This window comes from Solanum tuberosum, unplaced genomic scaffold (genome assembly GCF_000226075.1).
Source record: "Solanum tuberosum cultivar DM 1-3 516 R44 unplaced genomic scaffold, SolTub_3.0 scf00657, whole genome shotgun sequence".
Taxonomy (NCBI): domain Eukaryota; kingdom Viridiplantae; phylum Streptophyta; class Magnoliopsida; order Solanales; family Solanaceae; genus Solanum; species Solanum tuberosum.
Window position 1 is genome coordinate 206,767 of NW_006239577.1, and position 11,136 is coordinate 217,902.

Consider the following 11,136-nt stretch of genomic DNA (forward strand, 5'->3'; position numbering starts at 1 on the left):
AACGCATGAATTAAAAAGATTGATTGCCCATCAAAAGTAACTTGAAGTATTTTTCTCTCGTCTTCTTCTTCAAACATATCCAACAACACTTGATAATTCATATTTTCTTTATGGATTTATTGGATCTTGTTGAACCTATTTATATTGTCAAATGGTTCTGCTTTGCCTGTCGCATCAGTAGGTGCCTTGGAATAAACTCCTCAGTCATTTTACCGTCCCAACTATGTTGACTTCCATGTGTCTTCTTTTTGCTTTTGTTGCTTCCACTTCTTTGTTGCCTAGGTGATATATCTCCTTCCCTAGCCACTCTATCAAAGCATATGTCTAGCGTATCTTCCTCATCTTCATCGAGAGAATCCTCGCCCAAATCAAGCATATTGTCTTCCTCATCTTCATCAAGAGAATCCTCGCCCAAATCAATTGTATTTGACACTAATAAGGCCCTTGACTCATTCTTCTTTCCAATCACACATTTAGGCACAAATACGGGGGCTTCTAGACGTAATTTGCTATTCAAAGTAGGTGGTGAGACCTGATTTTCTTGGATCAAATCATTGTCATTCTCTGTTAACTTTACTTGCTTTCCAGTAGTCTTTGATAAAGCATCAAAGCTATTTGAACATAATAGGTCTCTTGAGGCATTACTAATATCTTGCCTCTTCTCACTGTCATGAAAATTTTCAGTCACACCATTTTCACTACATGGAGAATTATTTTGACTAGTCGGGGAAAGGCTCTGATTACTAGTTGAATTTTTGTGTGCAACCAGTATCCAATTTTTAGTTGCATTCTTGGTTTCAACTTTCAAAGCATGCTGCCCAAAATTTTCAGCATCTTCAACATTAGATGTATCCATTAGTTCGTGTCCTGAATCCATTATTTTTTGGCCTGAACCAACTCGCGGCGCATCAACCATAACTCTTGGCGTTTTCCCTTTGTTTTCGCTAGTTGTTTGGACACCAATATTACTTGTAACAACATCCATTGAGTGTGCACAATTTTGCTCAAAAGTGACAACAACCAATTGTCGATCTAATGAAGTAGCTTTACTTTGATCGACATCTACAACCTTTCTTTTTTCAATTTTAGTATTTCTCTCGCATCACCTTGATACTTTTCACTATCGATAGTACCTTTTGAAGCAACTTCAATGGTATCATCAACTAGTGAACTTAACCGCGCTTCGCACAATTAGAAATAATTCGCTAAATTCGTCAAATAATTAATTTTTAGAATAATTGAGTGTTAAAAATATTCTAAAAATTCTTTGTAATGTTTAATTCAAATATATCAAATTTCATTCTTAATTTAGTTTATTATTAGTACATATGTTTTATATATTTTGCAATTTTAAATCGCTTAAAAATCGTAGGTCTTCTGGAAAAAGAAGCTACCTCGCTAAAATTGTTCACCTTATTTTAGAGAAAATGGCCAAATGACCCCCTAACATATTAGCCAATTCTCAACTACACACTAGTACTTTACGGGGGTCCTATTACCCCTCTAAACCTTTTATTTTCGATATTTGTAATCCTTAAACGCTGATGTTTTGTCATTAACTAGATAAATACATATTTTTGTATACACGCGCGGAGCCCACTTCTATCACTTTTATTTTTCTTCATATTTCAGATCCAGTGAGCCCACTTCCTTTACTTTTCTCTTTTAAGTGAGAATGAAATTTCTAATTTCAAACTAACCAATAATATGTATGATTCAATTGTGTATCAATCTTTCTTATACAACTCCAATGACAAGTAATTTTTGTACATCCAGAAATGATTTTTCTTAGTACTTCACTTTTTACCATTTCAAGAATTAATTTTTCAAACATTCATTTTTGCTTAAGCTTATTCTATTAGCAGAAGAACACGGAGTTATAGTGACCCAAATGAGTAAAAATTGATAATTTTTTAAATATTGAGGGGTAGATCTAGTGATGGAGTTTATTAGTTGAAGAGGAAAATAACTTATATTATGGACATCGACAATGAGAAGAAATTTCAAACCTTATCGATGAATCTCGGTACCAAAAAAATTTATAATTTTGATAGGCGAGAAAAATTTCGAACACTAAATTTGAAATTGGAGAGCATTAGAGAGGATTACGAACCCCACAACATCAGGCATTCAAATGGAAGATACCATTGTAAGCTTTGAAATGGAATATGATAAAACTCAAGCTTAGAAAATGGCAGAAAAGAGGAAGAAGAAAGAAGATTTTTTCGAGAAAATGGCAAAAAAATGCAAGCTACAACTGGCAGCCTTAATTTTAGATTGATTTCATCTTACATGTGGATTTAAAATGCAGATTATATGCTTTAGATAAGTATCTACGCGCCTAAGGAAAGTGTATTCACTTTCTTGGACATGTCAGTGTTTAAGGGCTACAAAATATCAAAAATTAAAGATCTAGGGAGTAATAGGACCCCCGTAAAGTATTGGTGTGTAGTTGAGAATTGGCTAATAGGTTAGGGGGTTATTTGACAATTTTCTCCCTTATTTTAATTTAAAAAGGTAAGTTTGATTTAATAAGTTGAACTCTTCATCTATATGTGTATCTATACATAAGTTTTCCTTTCATTTATTCTGAAATATATATAAGCTTATATGCTTAAAAATGTAAATATATTTAATATATATTTTTTACGAAAACATTTTTTTAACAACTATTTTTTGTTCTTTTAAAACGCAGAGTTAATTTTTTATGATATCAACCTATAAAGGTAAGATTATATATTATGTTTACTTCAATTAAATTAGTGTTAAAGATGTCCATTTCCAGTGTAATAACCCCTCTAATACTTCTTTGGTATGCCTCTACTTTTTCTGAAACCATCTATAGTTAACCTCTCACATTTCTGCACAAAACTTTTTTTCTTGATAAATACATAAACATATTTTTATTCTTAATAAAATATTGCTCTTAAAGAATCTCATCCTTTAAAATTTATGGTTAAGACATAAAATGACTAAAAAAATATGTTTTGTACATAAAGCTTCACAAAGAATAAAACTTACAAAAGAAATCGTATTAAATTATACAAAGAAGTAAAATCGTCAGTCCTTTCAGAATTAAAGAACATCATAAGCACATTACATCACAATTATTTATTTTCTCCTGCTCCTGCTTGACTCCAATGTATTGTAACTTATAAGTGAACTCTAGTATGTATCGAGCTCATATTAAATTTACATTCATTCAAGAATTCGAATTAGAAATATGAATAGTAGTAATATATCAAAAGAATTTTTTTAATTATACTCTCAATAAGTATAGTATTTGAACAGTGATATATAGAAATTAACTTGTTGAATCATTAGTTTCGAAAGTTAAGAAGTCACATACTATTTGCAAGATTATTGATACCAATAAATGTCAATAGTTTCATTAAAAGTGTAGGTATTGAGGGGTGTTGTCCGTTTTTACTTCCACTGTAAGGTCATAGACACGTTCCTTTGTATAATTGTGGATAATGATTATATGTAACGATAAAAATGATTTTTTCTAATTCATTTATAAAAAATTAATTTATCTGATTAATTATTGATAAAAATGAGATCAAAAGAAAAATAAAATAATAAAAATAAATAAATAAATTCTATTTTTGGAAAAAGAGAGGTGTTACATCACTCTTATTTTGTCTAGCTAAACTATATGTAATGTAAGAATTACGTAAAAAGAATTGACGAGACATATTAATAAATAGAGGATACAAAACGATAAAAGTTTTTTTTGTAACTCATGAGATATATAATTAGATGTAATAAATATAATAGATTCTTTTAATTATTGATTATATTAATTAATGAAAAAAAAGATAAATGACTTTCTAGATCATAAAAAGTGACCACACCACTTTATCTATATCTAACTTTACTATAGATATAAATGTGACAAGAATAGTAAGACATTGATGCAATCAAATCTGACAATTTAAACCTTTCTAAACAAATCACAATTTCAGGAACTTAATTAAGAAAAAGAAACAAATTAATTGATTATATATGTTTCATCTTGACAGTTGACATTTTGAAATTTCTCTCTTTTACTTATTTTTTTTTTGTTTATATGAGTTTCTTGTTCTATTTTTGTTCCTATTATTTTTCATTTGGATAATTTTATTGTATTTATGTAATTCTATCTCTTTTTTTTAGTTACATTTCAAAATGATTTTCGGTTCCACATCCCTTTTCAATTATTTATTTTTTGCCTATTTAATATTTTCAGTATTTTTCCTTTAAGATAATTAAGTTAGTTCATTTTTTTGCTTCAACTAATTTTTAGAGGAAAATTCAAAAATTAAAATTTTCTGTTAGTTAACTTTTCTCTGTATTTTTTATGATATAGAATTATATTGATAATTATAATTGATCATCTTCCTTTTCTATATCTATTATTTATTTTAGATTATGAAGATGACATGTCAATAAATTAAAATACATCAAAAAAATATTCTAATGTGTCTCAAGAGTTTTTTTGTTGATGAAAACTTTAATTAGTGATCGATCTTACTTTTATAATTTTGTATGACTTTTTTTAAATCTATCTTTCATTGTTTGTTTTTTTTTGTTTGCATCTTTCTCGCGAATACAAATATTAAATCAAATTTAGAAAGCTCAAAACATTAAACAATATTATCTCCTTGATCATCAAATAAAAATAGTTCTAAAATATTTTGTTGAGATTTGAGTAGGATCAATTACAATTTTAAATAATTACTCTTTCATACAAATATGACAGTCTCTTCATACTTATTTTTTTCCCTTTTTATATTTTATGAAAGTTGCTATTCTTTTCTTTAATAATGAATCAACCTTTTTTTTCACCTTTCACTAATCTTAGCTTATAAAATATTTATAAATCACTTTTTATCTTGACTAATTTTTACTACAATTATAATATACGACATATTTTATTTATATAAAATGAATAGATTGAGAAATACATAACCTCAATTACATAAATACTATAAAGTATTCAAATAAAAATTAAACTCAAAGTATTATATGTATAAATTAATATTCCTTTAACTTTAGTTATATGTTAGTTAATATTTCTAAATTATTCTAAAAGGTAAGCATAAACAAAAAATCTGGAATTCTTGAATTCTCAAATTAATTTTATTATTCTCAACTTAATATAACAACACAAAAATTAAATTCATTTTTTGTGAAGGAAAAAAAACATATACAATGTTGAATCAATAAAAAAAATCTTGAAGGTCTATATATGAACTAAACGATTCAAGCCTTCAAGGTTAAAAGCAATTTACCTGAAATTTTTTAAAAAATATTTAGTATAAGAATAAATTAAAATTAATTAATAAATAAAAGATTTTTTGTAGAAGTACCAAGGAAGATGATCCTTTCCTCTAATATTTAATTTGTCGACATAACCAACATCCAATATATCATTGAAGATTAATGGACAAATTAGTAATTGAGGGGATCCTTTACTGATTTGTTCATCAAACTTAAACTTAAATCCCTAAATATTATCATATGCATCTTCCATTATAAACAATAAAACTTATTCACAAAAATATGCATGGAATAATAAGTGTAGTAAAATCAATAATAATGAGGGGGAAAAACAACACAAATGAAAATAAATAAATAAGAAAGAACACTATAAATAAGAGGCATCAAACAAACTAAAAGGAGAAGAGTAACATAAATTATATATAGTACTCATCAAAATTGAATTTGAATTTGGAATCCCAAAATTGCCATATGCTCATCTTATCTTCTACACTGTAAATAATAGAAGTTAGTGACAAATAATCTATATATAATAAATTATAGTTAATTTTTGCAAAATATTAAGGCAGGAAAATAATGAAAAAGGCACAAACTGTAGTGAGGAGAAGAAAAAAAAGGATGAATAAGAAAAGGGCAATAAAAGATTTTATGAATTGATTAGTTGGGGTAATAACGGAAAAAGGTTGTTTGTTTGGACTTTTATTGATTTCAGTTAGTGACCTTTTCCATTCTTCAATATAATATATATAATAATTAGCAATTAATGTAATAACTTATAGACACTAAATTAATATGATTACTAAATAAAATATGATTAATTCTTTAATTAAAAAATAAGATAAAATAGTGAAAAAAAAGTCAAAAAAATGAGAAAAATGATAATTAGCAATGGAGGCCTTAGAGAGGTGCCACATCACCTTTTTTACATTTGGCTTTATATTATATATAGATTTGTTTGTTATTTTGATTTCTTTTCGAGATCAAACGACAACTATCTTCATCATGACCCTGGTGCTTACAATAATTGCAATACAAAGGTAGATTATCATATACAATATCCTGAAAAACCTCAATCAGCTTACCAGATTTTCCATCCACAAACTGCAATCTTATACGATTTGGAAGCTTTTCCATTAGATTAAGTATAACATTGACCCTAGTTGTGCTAGGTCTTGACTTGATTTGAGTAGCTTTATCTATAGCTATTGATTTCCCAACTACCGATGTTATAGACAACAGAGACTTCTTTGCAAACAAATCTGGAGATAAGTTCGGTAAAGAAATCCAAACCACAGCTAACGTCGTTTCCTCCTTAGGATTATATCCAATGGACCATGAAAAAACCCTACATTGCTGCTCCTCTCCATTGTAGAGAAGATAATTAACTGAGCGCGATAAAGCTAGTACATAATCTTCATATTAATCAAATCTCAACAAAAGTTGTCTTGGAGTAAGTAAGGCAATTAAACAATTGCCCTTGGTACCAAGATGTTTTGGTAAAATTGACTTTAATACCTTCAAATCTGGCGCACCATAGGATAATTTAAACACCACTGCTTGATGCAATCCCTCTTCAATCATAAAGTCTTGCCTTTCCTCCATTGAAAACGTGATAATAGGTTCTCCATGAATTATTTCGATTGATTTTCAGTTAATTAGAGCAGATTGTTTAGGATTTATAGTATTGGAATTGAAAAGGGTTGCGTATGTGGTGGTTTAGGGTGGTGGGGCGGGCTGGAAAGCCTCGAAAGGAAGCCGTCCAGTGGCCGTAGCATCCATGAGAGCTGCGCAGCTGCTCGCTAGGAAGGAAGCCATAGGTCAGCCGTTTTCCTTACGTAGCAGTGTTTGCAGTCGCCTAAAAAAACACTACTCTATATGTCCACGATTTCATTTTACTTTTAATGAAATAATTTATAGAAAAATTCTATAGCTTACTTTTTCAATGTCAAATAATTAGTCACTTTAATTCAAAACAAAATTATTACTATTACTTTAGAAATTCAAGATTAAAATTGATAATTATTTTTAATTATCCCTTTTAAAGTGTGCACAATATTTAAGAGAAAAAATCAATATATTTTTATTAAATAAGAGTAACTTAATAAATTAATTTATTATTTTCTTAATTAGTGTGACGAATGCTAATGTGACAATGGAAATGGGATGAAAAAGTCACTACTAGAAATTTGACCTACTGCCACGCATTTTTGGCGACACATTTACAACCGTTGCAATATATTATCTATTGCAACGGTTATGACTGTCGCAATATATCAAGGGATCAAATAGAACAATAATTAAAAATAACCGTGGCATCATTCTTACAACCGTTGGTATAGATTTTCTAAGGCAACACATTTTACAAACGTCGCACTAAAAGACTCTGTGGCAACGGTTATTTTAGTGAAAAAAATTATTTTACGTAACCCGCGAATTTATTCCCCAAAAATATATTTCCCTCCACTACTAGACTTTAGCTAAAGTGACATTTATTTCATTTAGGGTTAAAATTTTGGTCTTCTTCTTCCAAAAGGCCGATTTCTGAAAAATGGAAAGAATAACGTGAGCTCCGGTTAATGGCAGTACATTTCTTCAACAAGCTCCGGTCTTCTTCTTCTTCATAGTGAGGTAGTCTTCTTCTTCGGTTTGACAAGTCTTCTTCTTCATCTCCATTGATCTTATTCTCCAACAGTAATCTTCTTCGACCGCAAGCTTTTGCATATAAAGGTATACTATTTTTAAGTTTCCTCTGTCTACTCCATTATTCTAAGTCCCCATTGTCTCTAATTTGTTATGCATATAATATTTTGTATAATCTGAAACTCCATTGAAGGGTTTCTCAAAAGTCTAAAAGAATAACAAATGGGTTTGTTTGCAATTTATGTTATTTGTTCCAATTTAGGTCAGCGATGTAATCTATTTGTGATTTTGAGTTTGTATTTCTGATTTGTTGAAGATTTCTGAACTCTCTGTGAAAGTTCATCAAGAAGCTTTGTTTCAATTTTATTAGTATCATTTTGAAATATTGATTTTTCTTGTCCAAAATACAAAGATTCATCCTCTTAAACAGGGGTTATTTTCAGTTTTGTCTCAGATTGGAGACTCTTTTGCCTTCCGAAGCTCATCGAAATCGGCTCGTGGTCGTGGAAGCTTGTGGCTAGCTCGTGCTCAGTGTCGCTGCTCCAAAGAAGGTAATTCCTTTTCGTTGAATTTAGTTTTCAGTTTTCGGAATTATAGTTTAAACTCTGAATACTCTTTTATATGTTCAAGTTCCTTAGTTGAAATTTTGATTAATTGATCGATTTATGTGACTCAATCTGTTAGTATGTTACAATCTTACTGATTTAGTTTGCTTTCTATACTAGTTGATGCCTTTTCTAGTTCTCATTTCTGTTCCTTAGGGTGATTTGTGTTCCTGTTTGAATTTCCTTCAATATGAAGTGTGTTTCTTATATTAATGTATCTAAATGTGTTCATATTTTGAATCATGTACTCCTTATTTGATTATTTCAGATGTTGGTCTTGTTCTCTATAATGTTACGGTTCATATGTCAATGGATATAAACATCCATTATGACTATTTTGACTTTTTTCTGAATTAGTTTTTGAATTTGGCCTTCATTTTAATATCCAAGTTAATCTTGTTTTTAAGTTCAGACTGTACATTTTTCTCATTTGTGAAAGTCAGATCTTGTTTAAGGCTAGAGGACTCTTGATTTTAACTCTTTTAGTGTAATCAAGATTCTGTTTAAAAATCGTTTAAGCTATAACATGGGCTGGTGTTTCCTGTGTCTTTGTTTGTTGTGAATAGAGTCAGCACTTCGTCTAAATTCGCTTTTGACATCTTTCGCATGTGCGAGTTCGGGGCTTATTATAAGTAGAATTTAAAGTTTATTCTCTTGTCAATTGAATTTGTTAGTCTGGTTACATGTTTCCAGCAGTGTGAGTTATGTTCTTTGTCAACAAGCATTCTGGGTTGTTTCTGCTTAAGGTCATTTATTTAAGTGTCATTGCTTCTGATCAAATTTTTGAAGGATTGGTTTAGTATGTATTTGGTTAGAGTTCAGTCGTTTGTGCTTACCAAATTATGAAATCTGATAGTTTATCAATCTTGTTATTATTTTCTCTCGAATTGGTCAGTCCTACACTTCTTACATACTAGACGATCAACTGTATAAAATTAGTTTGATTTCATTTCTTATTCCATATTGTGGCAGCCCTATACCTTATATAAAGTCCTTGGAAATTGGATATACAGATTTCTAAAGTTTTGAATTTGCTAGACTCTTCTTTGTTTAGCTTCTGATGGCTTTTCTCTTAAAAATGACATTTTATATTTAGGGATTTTTTGAGAATTTGATGTTGAACCTTAGAGTTTCAGATCTGTTTTTTGGTAAACTGATTAGGAAATGCTAACTTTGCACTTGCAAGTCCTCATGATGTATTAATTTTTAGCTTGTAGATTCTGATTTACCTTATTCAGCTACAAGTGACTCATGTCATTTGGTTGTCCATTAACATGCATTAAAAACTCTTTACCTGTAAATTTTGTTGTATAAAGATAATGGACTGAGTTTTGTAGTTGATGTAAGATCAGCTTATGAAAATGAAATCAAGGACGAGCTCTTGAAGTTAAGCATTAGGTAAGGTTATGTACAAGCATTAACAAAAAAAACTTTAGGTCTGGACAGTACAAATAGCCTTCTTTGATTTAATAAATGCAAAAAGATATTGATTCCCCTGTTCCATTAAATTTTCAGCATGTTACCAAGTGTGAATTTGTTAAGTAATGACTGATGAACTTGCTCTAATTTTAAGAAAATCAATCAGCATTCTGGTTTTTCAGCAAAATACTAGAAAACTTGCATTCATTAATCATTTAACTACACTAAATATCTATTGTTTATGTTTCCTGTAGAAAATTCTTTCACTAAGGCTAACACTAAGTTATTCAAGATGAAACAATCAGATTGTGTGCTAGTTGAAACTATCTGATCTCATATTCTGGAATCTTTCTCATTTACTGGTGCTAGGTGCTAGATGCTTGATTTACTTCAAAGTAGCATTAGATGTAGCTAAAGGCTGGCATTTCTTCTTCTGCTAGTCCATCACTTGCTGACATTATTAGAAGCATTAGATGTACTACCATTACAGTTAAGTTAGGATGCTTGTTCAGAACTAATGTTCCATCTCCATTTACTGCATCATTCTTGCTTAATGCTGCAAGACTGATCACTTCAACTCCTAATTTATCAGCTCTAGGAATTAATTTTTCTATTTTTCTATTAATACCATCTGCTGCAAATGGCAAGACTACTAAAACTGAAGCGAGGGATAACCTGTGTTTAGTGCACGTAGCCATTTAGATAGTATGAAGTTTCAAAAAACTTGGAGTAGATCCACATGATTTTCTTCTAAAAAGAATCTTTGTTTATGTATAATTGCACTTTCTTGCTTTATGCTTATTTGCTATTGTTACTTTTGTTGTTGTTGTTGTTGTTCCATCAGAAAGTTAGATTTATGCAGTTCTACTGATAAAAAATGTGCTTTTTAAGTTCTTGGTGATTATTTGTTCAGATTTGAATAGTCATGAGTCAACAAGAGCCTTCAAAAGAAACAAAAGAGCAAAAAAAGAACTTCGCTAGACCTGGATCATTATCATTCTTGGCAAATAAAAAACGACGATTATTGACAACAAATAAAATTGTTCAAGATATAGAGTCAGAGAAAGGACATCTTCTAAAATTAATTGAAGAACAAGGTATGAAATTGCCCATTTGATATATTTGATTGGAGGAATATGAACACCAAAAGGATTTATGGGATTACACCAAGGTCTGAAATTTTCAATATTTAAATATATGTCAAAGT

At 29.6% G+C, this 11,136-nt stretch overlaps 1 long non-coding RNA gene across 1 annotated transcript; it reads left to right on the forward strand.

Annotated features, from left to right (window-relative positions):
- The first annotated feature begins 7,737 nt into the window (after positions 1-7,737).
- On the forward strand, positions 7,738-11,027 carry LOC102582733 (uncharacterized). The gene is made up of 3 exons (XR_368897.2): positions 7,738-7,992; positions 8,349-8,456; positions 10,843-11,027. It is a non-coding gene; the product is annotated as an uncharacterized lncRNA (long non-coding RNA).
- The last annotated feature ends 109 nt before the right edge of the window (positions 11,028-11,136 follow it).